Here is a 10552-nt window from a genome sequence, read left to right as displayed (position 1 = left end):
CATTCTCAGAATTCCGCCCCCCCCCAAAACAAACATACTGCTTCCAAGTGGGTCCCAGTTCTACACCAGGGCCTGAGTATCAGAGCAGATCTTGGAAGGCATCTGCCCCAAGACAGGGGTGCCAAATCTTTCTGGCTTCACAGGATCTGGAGGGGAGGGGGACAGCTGTGCCCTTATTACAAGGGTGTAGGGGGTATCATATCAAAAATTCAAACATCCTCATTGTATGTACCGCTTGAATTCAGAGACCAGATGTTGTCCCTGACATTTTTCTTTTGTTCTTTCTTTTTCTTTCCTTCCTTCCCTTCCTTCCTTCCTTTCTTTCTTTCTTTCTTTCTCTTTCTTTCTTTCTTTCTTTCTTTCTTTCTTTCTTTCTTTCTTTCTTTCTTTTTTTAATAACTCAGGGCTAGCAATACACCACTGGAGCCACAGCTCCACTTTTGACCTTTTTGTGGTTGAGATAAGAGTCTCTCTGATGCTCGGATATATCTCCTTGAACTCACTTTAAATCACCATCTGCATTTCTCACCCTCCTGATACCAAACATTACAGTCTTGGCTTCACCATTTCTGAATACACCGTGCTGATTCACTTTGGACAGGAAGGCATTGCAGAGATTTGCACAGTGAACGGATGCCTGCAGCATCTTTACCTGTTGCTCTACAACAAGCTGTGTGTAGCCAAGCTTTCGTGACAGTTCCTTGGAGAGGCTTTCCTGTATCATACTAATCTAATACACCCTCTCCCTGCCACCCTCTCCCACTGAATCACTCTGCTTTGTCATTTTCACAACACTGCTCCTAATCCGTGATTTTCATGTGCATTTCTTTGTGAGCTTGTTTACAGCGGGTCTCCCTTACTGACGTCAGCCACTGAGAAACACACACGCACAGACAGAAAATGTGTCCATCTGCTTCTGCCACTGTATTCCTGACACTCGCCACAGTTCTTAGCTCGTAGTAGGCAGTGAGTATATATGTGCCACTGGCCTGTGTACAGTTATGTGTGTCCAAGTACCTCTCAGGCCATCAGGACCTGGGCTCTCTCTACACTCTGATGAATCATTTCATAAGGATAACAGAGCCCCAGTCGTGCTCTCTGTGTGCTTCCTAGTCCTTTGGCAGGATTTGCTTGATTGGCACGTCACCTGTGCAATTTCACAGGGCTTCCTCTAACACACAAGGGTGCCAGGCTTTGTATAAGGTCTGGCTGTTGCCCCCTTGCATTTCTTAATAATTTTGGAACAAGTAGTCTTGTGCTTTTCTTTCTCTCAGAACATAGCAAATAATGTGGCCGGATTTTTCCTACCGAGACATGATGCAGAGCAGGAAATAGGCAATCACAGAGCCCTCTTAAGCCCCTGGGAAAGAGAAAGCTCCTGGTCAACCCCCCCCTGCTTTTCATTGGCACCATACAAATCTAGACTTACTGTGGCCTCCTCTGTTGGCACTGGAGCTCCAGGATATGAACACTTGTCGGATGTACCTGTGTCCCCCTGGATCAAGCGCACAGCCCAGTAGTGACTAGTGTCTAGCACAGTGACCAGTAGTCACTATATTTGCTGAACCGATGACTAAAACGCACACAACCAAGGAAGCCAATGGTTTTAGCTCCTCCATCAGAGGACCCCAGCCACATTCCTCTTACACACTGTGATTAATTACACTTTGCCATCGTCCTTATAAGCCCCATGCACAGAATATCTACAAGGGCTTAGGGAAAACTACTAGATGTCATTGTTACATTCTAGCTCTTGAAGACACAGCAAAGACTTAGGAATGGTCTTAACCTTCACCATTTTTTAAGGCAAGAGAGGGAACTTCTCTCGCCATTAAAAGACATGAGGGCCCTGTTTCCCAGGAAGCCATTCATTTTGCAGGGACCTGAGCCTGTTGCAGCAAAAGGAAGAACTTACAGGCTTGTCTGCCAAAAGACATGTATTCCCAAAGGCTGGAAAACAAGACGTATGGTGCCTGATAGAGAACCAGGAGGAGTTAGGCAGATGTACCTATGTCAAGTGAATGGGAATGGAGCAAGAGGCTGGACAGGCTAAGCTTGAACCTTGAACACTAAGCCAAGAGACAGCCCCTGTTATCCAGTGGACAATGGAGGAAGTTCAGAAAAGAATGGAACATGGATGTTGCATGTTCAATCTGTGCTTCAAGGATATCCCGCTGGTGGGGACAGGCAAGAGACTGTAAAGGAAAGAAAGACTGGAAGAGCCACAGGAGAGCAACACCAGGGACATCTAATTGACAGGACTGGTAGCTCATTAGATACACTGTTGAAGGAGGCAAATGAGAGAGGGTTGCTGGAGAAGACTTGCAGGGTCTTGCCAGGTGACCAGGGTAGCAGAACAGAAATGAGCAAGGCAGAAGGTAGAAAAAGAGCTTTTAGTTACTGCCACAAGAACATTTGCCTGCATTTGGCATTAAACATTCATATTTGTTGTCTACTTGTGTGGATGCATGTGCGCATGTGCGTAGATGTGTGTAGGGGGCACTTCTCTCTCCCTGGCTACGTGTACTTCAACTTATTATTCAAGCTGGATATAAACAAAAATGTTAACAGCAGCTGTATTTTCATCACTAATCCAAACTAACCAATGATCAGAATAGCAACAAGTAATCACCTTGTAAATTGGGAATTATCAAATTTAATAACTAACATCAAATCACCATGTGTCCCACTTCATATGTGATTTAGGCATAACATGAGAGCTTCTAGTCCATGTGTACTTTCCCTACTTTGGCCGCAATTACAGCATACATACACAACCTGCATTTCCTGTAACATCAAAGGGAATGTACTAGCCCGGACAATTTGTTCAAGAGCCTTAGCTTGTTAATTAAGTCACAGCTGCCAGAGACACCATAGGTAGCAAGCTGGAGAGAGAACTAGCTTCAGGGATCAGCCAGTTGGTGAGGTGGATGACGGGGCAAGCTGAAGAGAGCCAGGCTTCAGAGCACAGAGAATTGACAGTGGAGGCCAAAGAAAGCACCGGATATTGCTCAGGCCTCTGTGTGCTGGCTGCTGTAGATAGAGCAGGAATTGAATTCCATATCCCCATTGCATGCTACATGTCCACGAGTAAGTTGCTTAGAAATCCTTGCAGCCATGTTACTTAGGCATAAAAATGTAAATTACAGTGTTCCCATCTTACATAGCACTCAATAGCATCAGTCATCCAAGGCATCATGCAATGGTGTGGCATGTGGTCACTACTAAAAATTACTTATTTACCATTATCACCAGAGCTATTATTAGTTAATAGCTGATGAGTAGTGATAGGGGAATATCTACTATTACTGAAGTCTTCACAACATCCAGGAAAAGTCTGACCAAGGAGAAAATGACCTATATCCACACATACACCACTGAGTAAAAGCTCGGGTCCTAAGAAAGTGAGATTGGCATGCATAAAACAAAACAAGACTCTAGACTTGAAAGCATGGCATGACTACAATGGCACTTGAGGGTCACTAGCAAACACATGGTGGTACAAGACATATCAAGTTGGTTGATGTTTTCAATCATCTGCCACTAAACCATAGAACGAATGATGCCCATTTCCTCACTCAACAGGGATGGCACCACAAGCATGGCCTGGCCTGGGGTAGTGAAGCACAAGGCAGAGGCCAGTTCACAATGAGTTGAGAAAAGCTATGTCTAAGAATTGACCATTGAGGTCAGTAAAACGTGTGGCTGGTGTCCGTGACAAAAGTTCCTATAGGATGTGTGTGTGTGTGTGTGTGTGTGTGTGTGTGTGTGTGTGTACATGTGCATGCAAATACAGGTGTATAGGTGTGTATGTAGGTTGGGAAGGGTGAGGAGATCAAAGTAGGATTGATTCATGTGGTCTCAGAGCACTAAAGGGTGGTGGGGTATGGTAGAAGATAATGGCGAAATGGAGCAGTTCTTGAAGGATTGCCACTCAAGAGGAAAAAGAGTGTGGTCTATGCCGATGGCAATGGCTGAGTACAGAGCAGAAGCTTTTTGCTGTTGGGGAGGGCGGGACCGTGTGATAGCATGAGAAAGGAAGAGAAGATGGGAGGTTAAAGGTTGCCAAGAAGCAATTGTACCTCTAGATGTGAAAGGACATAGAAGTTGGGAGAATAAACCCCTTCAGCGATGCCCAGCACAGGAGCCTAATTGCAATGTATTGACTAGCGTCATGTGTGAGTGCATGGCTGGGAGAGTCACAGGGGCTGCCATGTTTTCCAAGCAGAGAGAAGCTAAAGTCCTATTGGGCCAGGAGCCGGGAGCAGGGCTGGAAACAAGGTGCCAGGTGTGAGATGAGCACAGAGGCACTCCTGTGCTAGATTAAGGGACAGGCCGGCCAGTGGCAGCTTCCAAAAATGGGAGGGCTTTGAGAGTATGCTATGGAGCACCGTGCAGGGTGAAAACGTTAAGTCCAGTTGTGTTTTAAGGGAGATGACTGAAGGCACCTGTGTCAGCCTCCTCTAATTCCCAGGAATCTCAAAGGCAGATACAGGGTCTGAGAAACACCAAATGCAACCACTTTCCACCCACCCCCTACTAAGGGAATCTGAAGTCAAATGCTCTTTTGGAAATGCCACCTCATTCTTCACCCCTGCCTCAGATTAAACTTCCCCATCCTTCCTGAGGACAGGCAGGTGTAAAGGGCACATGGTTTTCCTGCAAGTCTCAGAAGTCCCTGAAGCAATCTTTCTCAGAGGCTTTGTATCCTCTGCCTGCCTTAATGATCAAGTTGACATCTGCTTTTCCTCACAGAGAAGGAAGGGAGGGAGCACAAAGGCTCCCCCCTTTTCCCAGGCAAAGTGGAGACACTGAATCAAGGAGGAATCATTTCGTTTCAAATCATCAGTATTGTATTACTTTTAACCCTTCGTTCTTCAAAATTTTTCCATACATGAATCGTCCAAAGCAGTTTCATTGTGATATTTTGATCCACACATAGAATGTACTTTGGTCAAATTCCTCTATTACTCTCTTCTCTCTCCTAACCTTCTTCTCACCTTTTGTAACTGTTTCTAGTGTTAATCCCTTAAAGGATCCTCTGTCATAAGAGCCACTGCTGGAGCTCACATATTTTTGTACCTGGAGTTTGCAGGAATGACAATATAATATTCATTACCAAATTGAAGCCCACACATTTAGCATTTTCTCTTTCTCCCAGGGGCTCTTCTGAAGTCTAAGGGTACATGAACAAATTTTCCCAAGTCCCTTCTTCCAGGAGCTTTGCATTTTCATGCAAACTCATAGACAGACAACATATAGACAGGTGGTCTGCCAGATCATGTCCAGTCCTCGTGCCATGGCAAAGTACTAATTGGTAATATAGCCTAGAATGACTATTGGAGAATGTCTGGAGGAACTCTAAGCCTGGCCATTGCAAAGAGGACATCATAGACTCCTTTGAAGCTTTCTATGCAGCTAGGAAACTCGGTGCAATCAGTTCCCAAACCACTTTGCCATTTCTAATGCCAATGTAGAATAAAGGGAGCAGGAGGAAGGTAAAATGACAAGGCTATTAATATACAAGGGGCTGCCAAGCCATTATCGTTTATTTCAAGTGGTGGTAAAAGTAGATGACTCATCTTTAAGAGATGCAGGACTTTGTACCAAATATTCTGGATGGTTTACTGGCTTGTCTATTTCCCACAGCCTAGAGTTCAGGGAACAGGGCTTCTGAACTTGAATAACTGAGAAAGACTTTCCCAAAAGGTGTCAGGGAAACACAGGGGTGGGTCAACAGCTATTGGGAAGCAGGGTGGTCTCCCCATGAGATGGAGCTAGGTTGCTAAACCAAACACTCTGCTTTTCCCTTGATCACCAGCCACACTTCCTTGCTTTAAAGCTGAAGGATGAATGGTGGGAGTCTGTGGCTGCCATTGCCAGAAGGAGCACATTTTCCCTGGTGCCTTGATCAAAGCATGCCTCCTCGCAAAGCGATGGGAAATCAATTACTGAGTTCATAAGACCTGCTGGGCCCTGCTGTTGATCAGTCATAAGCCTGGCTAGTGATCAGTTTTAATCACTGGAAGGGTTGGGCTTGGTTGCATGCTCTGGGTGGAAGCTTTTCCACTGAATGTAGAGGGTGCAGCATCCTGTCCTACAAAAGAGATTTGCTCAACAATTTGGGATGGTGTGGTTCTAGGATAAAGCACAGATATACTCTCTTTCGTGATGCATCATTGGTAATATCACTGATTGGCCCTCACTTTGAGGATGGAAAAGGTGAAGTGGCAGGGTAGATAAATTTGGGATCTGTTTGTATGGACAACTTTGACAGGTAAGAGGAATCAGAATTTGGAAGACAGTCCTAGCGTTTTCCCACATAGGAATCCCTATCACATGTGGGACATTCAATTTGGAGAACCCACTTTTAGACCAATTCTATAGCAAAAACATTTCTTTTACATGATGAAGGAGGTATTTTCTGACAGAAAACTAGAAAAGCCTATAGAAATTTCCTCTTGGTTCGCAACTCAAAATTGGCCAGGACAAAACATTTAAATTTGAAATTTGCCTGACTCAACTATTCTCGTTCTCTATGTACATAGGCAAGCCTGGTTTGATTTCTGTATATATAGCTATTCACTCTGTGATATCTGATATTTCTTTTCACAGGTGACACAAAGTAGTAGTTCTGATAGTATATGGATCAAAGATTGGCCAGGTACATAGAGGCTTTACACTCATTTGGATACCTCAAAGTCAACACTAAGGCTTCTGATATTTCTTAAAAGACAAGCACTTGGGAATTTACTCACAGCTTAATTACACTGGTCTACAAACAATTCTAACTATCCTTTGGAATTCTGGCTTCCAGGCCCACAGCAGCTTAACAGCAAAATTACAAGGTAACAGATTATTATTCATATTCATTTAATTATAAGGGAAGTGTAAATTATTCATAGAATAATCCAGACTACAAATAGTTATAGGTTTTGGGACAATCAATGTAATTAGTCATAGAATTTTCAGGGTATTCTTAGAAAGGAAAATTACTTTCCTTTCTTGAGCCTCAGTTCTATTTCGATTTGTCTGATTCAAGAAAGATGATATTCTCTTGCACACTTAGGCTGTGTTATTGCTCAAGTCAACTATTGTGTTGGATCATTTGTGGTGCTTTTAGTGCAAATAATGAAAACTCTCACTCAGACTGACTCAGACAACAAAAAGCATTTATAACCAGGAAATTCAGACGTACGTAGGCTGCCGAGTTGCTTGATTCAGCAGCTGAGCGATGTCACTGAGAGCCATCTCCCTGATACTACATTGTCCTCGCTTCTTTTCTTTAGTGGTAGAATTTGAAGAACAAGGACTGAACCCAAAGTCATCTGACAATTAACTCACATATCCGTCTACCGCCAGTGCTTCCATGAGATCATGGCTATTCAAAATACAGTAATTGCCTTCGGTAAGCGTCTGTATCAGGTAAAAAAAAAATCACTGAAATAAATCTAAAGAAAGCTATCTCAAAGAAGCTCTAGTGTCAAATAGGCAGTGAAGTCCCCAAATCTTAGGGATGATATGAATCCAAGGAAAAAGTGACAAAGTGGTTCCAGGCAAGATGGGATCTGGTCAACACACTTCTGATCAGGTATGGTGAGACTATTTGTTATTCGGAGGGATTTGGTGGGAAGCAAAGCCAGACTGTGTCTCTAGTGCCTATGTTCCCAGCCTGGGTTTTCTCCATTAAATATACAGGGATCCTTTAAGTCAGATTTGAATAGAATCTAGCTGCAAAGGCAAGTATGGTTTAAGGAGATGATTATGACCAGAGGTTGCGGAATGTCTTCAGAAAAAGAGGGCTGGGAGCCCATTCAGTATTAATCTCAATCTGGTAGCCTGTGATAGGGTGAATGTGAATGGTGATCAGAGTTCAACCAATGAGGACCTTTGGATTTCAGCCATGGCCTCCAAATGCTTCTGGTGCCCTTCAGTGAGATGGGCTTGGCAAAAGAGACAGGAAGCCATGCAATAGTGGATAGAGGGGTTTTGTGTTTTATTTTGATTTATTTTTATTCTATTTTGCAATGTGGACTATTTTGACCCTGAATCCAAGTGGAAATTTCCAGGACGCAGTAGAACATATTGGGCTAGAGTTTAGGACGGAAGTCTAGCTTAGAGGCTGAATCATTAACGTTACAGATAATGTTGTGGAGCACTCGGTGTTTTACAAAATACCTTCATTTTTGGTATTTTGCTTAAAGCTCGTGTCAACTCAGTGACATAGATGCTATTTTTTATGCTTCCAAGTTGAGGCAACAGAGTCGCAGATCAGATCATGTACAGTGAGGAAGTAACAGAGGTGGAGGTAGAATATAATCCCTCCAGTATCCAATAGCTCATATGTTTCATAGTTCTTCTCACAGCAAGTCAGCACAACAGGCATCATAGTAGAAGCTGTGGGAAGTGCTGAGATTTCCTACAGAGAGCCAGAGGAGAATTGGGCAAAGGGTAGAACCTTAGAAATTACATGCAAGTAGATGTGAACTGTCTCAGGCCAGGCCTGAAGAATAATGATCTAAGGATGAACCTTGACTAGGATCTTAGTTCTGAGTATCCTGAAACGTTGCTATTTCCAACTCTTCCATAACCACTCCAGCCTTTTCCTTTCTGTCTGTAGTGACGTCCCTTGATTCTGCTTTTTAGTTTGAACTGTGATTATACAAATTGTGCTTTAGCCAGGCATTGTTGGCTTATATCTACAGCCCTAGCTACTCAGGAGGCTGAGATCTGAGGATCATGTTTCAAAGTCAGCCAGGGCAGGAAAGACTATGAGACCCTTATTTCCAATAAACTATTCAAAAAAAGCTGGAAGTGGTGCTGTGGCTCAAGTGGTAGAGTGCTAGCATTGAGCACAGAGAGGTTCAGCAATAGAGTCCAGGTTCTTAGTTTAAGCCCCAGGATCAGCAGAAAAAAATGTGCTTTTTGGTTCTGACCCCTGGATGCATCCTTAAATTCCTCCCAACTCACCCTGGGTCTCCCTGTTTTGCTCTTGGACTCTGCTCACAGTGTATGCTGGCTAGCTCTTGAGTTCTGGGAGCCAGTGACTGGGAAGTGTAACAGGGGGGAAATAAATTCAGCCCATTTCTTCATCTTAAGCTGCTTCCTTTCTTACGAGGTCATGAGGGAATAGCTGCGATTTGCCCGAATGGCAAACGAAATCCAGTGAAAGTTCACAGGATGTGTTAGAGAGAAATGAGGTTTTGTAGATTACAGGACAATTCTCCAGATGGTTCTTGGAGGGGAGGACATTAGGAAAGTCTTCAAGGCAACATGAACTGAGGTTGTATCAACTACCAAGGAAGACCAGGTGTCTGGCTCCTGCCCTCAGGTCAATTGGATCCCATGAATTGGGGCCTGAGGGCTGGAGAAGGGGGAGCAGAACTGGGGTGGACAGCTATACTTCCCACATGGCATTTCCCAGTAAGAGATCTACATGAGGGTATGATGCAGCAGTTCACCTCTATTTAGCATCACAGTCTTTGAAACAAGTTATTGAAACCACATTAGGAAGGAAAAATTTCTGCTAGAACACTGTAGCACCGTTCAATACTACAGCCACGTATAACATCTTCTTGACAACTCCCAATTCTTCTGAACTTTATTTTGTGTCCTTGGTCATGGTAGTCGTTTTCTCAGATACTGCTTAGACGTAGTCATTTTACTTTTATGGAAAATGGTCCCAGATGATTGCATCTTTTGAGTCTATGCACCCTTTTTTTTGCCATTCATCTGTCAACTGCCTCTTCTCATGATTGTCAGTAAGCTTATTTCTTTCATGTACCTACTTTTTGCTTCTGTTTTTGAGACAAGGTCTCACTGCCTGCTCTCGAACAAGCAAGTCTCCTAGCCTCAGCCTTCAAAATGCTCTGTGAATCACTTTCTCTTGCTATTCCTCATTTGCTTTGAGATTGGAATTTCAATGCCTATGTTTCCCAGAATGTCACGTCAGCTAAGGCTTGTGGACTGCACATGAAATGCCCAGAGGCCCCTTCTGAAAAATCACATGCATGTGCTATGGAACTTGGCAGTCACAATTATTATTTCAATTGTTCTAAAGGCCTCTCTCTCATTACTATCTCTCTTTTCTCATTCACCATAACATATTTAGTCTTTTAGCCAATATTTTCTAAACACTTAAATGTCAGAGACTCTTCTGAAAGCTGGAGGTACAAGAAGTTCTTGGTCTTCGAAAACCTTCATTCTGCATGAGAAGACACCTTACATGCTGTACCAAAGATAGAAATGCCATGAAGATAAATGAAGCAGAGTAGGGTCATGACATAGTGTTCAGGATGCAGGTCATTATTTTTAATCGTATGCTGTGATCAATATGGGGACGGATGGAGGGAGGGAGCTATATGGACATCTGAGGCAGGGGGGAAACCGCTCAGGTACAAGGAGGAGAAACACAAAGGCCTTGTGGAGGGAGATGGCTTGCCTGATAGATGAGAGATAGGGCGATGCTGTTTAGGAGTGGTAAGCAGAGTGAACAAAGGAGAGGGGAGAGTAGTAGGAGATGAGGTCAGGAAGATGAGAGAGAACAGATCCT

This window comes from Dipodomys ordii, unplaced genomic scaffold, assembly GCF_000151885.1.
Source record: "Dipodomys ordii isolate 6190 unplaced genomic scaffold, Dord_2.0 Scaffold89, whole genome shotgun sequence".
NCBI lineage: Eukaryota > Metazoa > Chordata > Mammalia > Rodentia > Heteromyidae > Dipodomys > Dipodomys ordii.
This window is presented reverse-complemented; position numbering follows the sequence as displayed.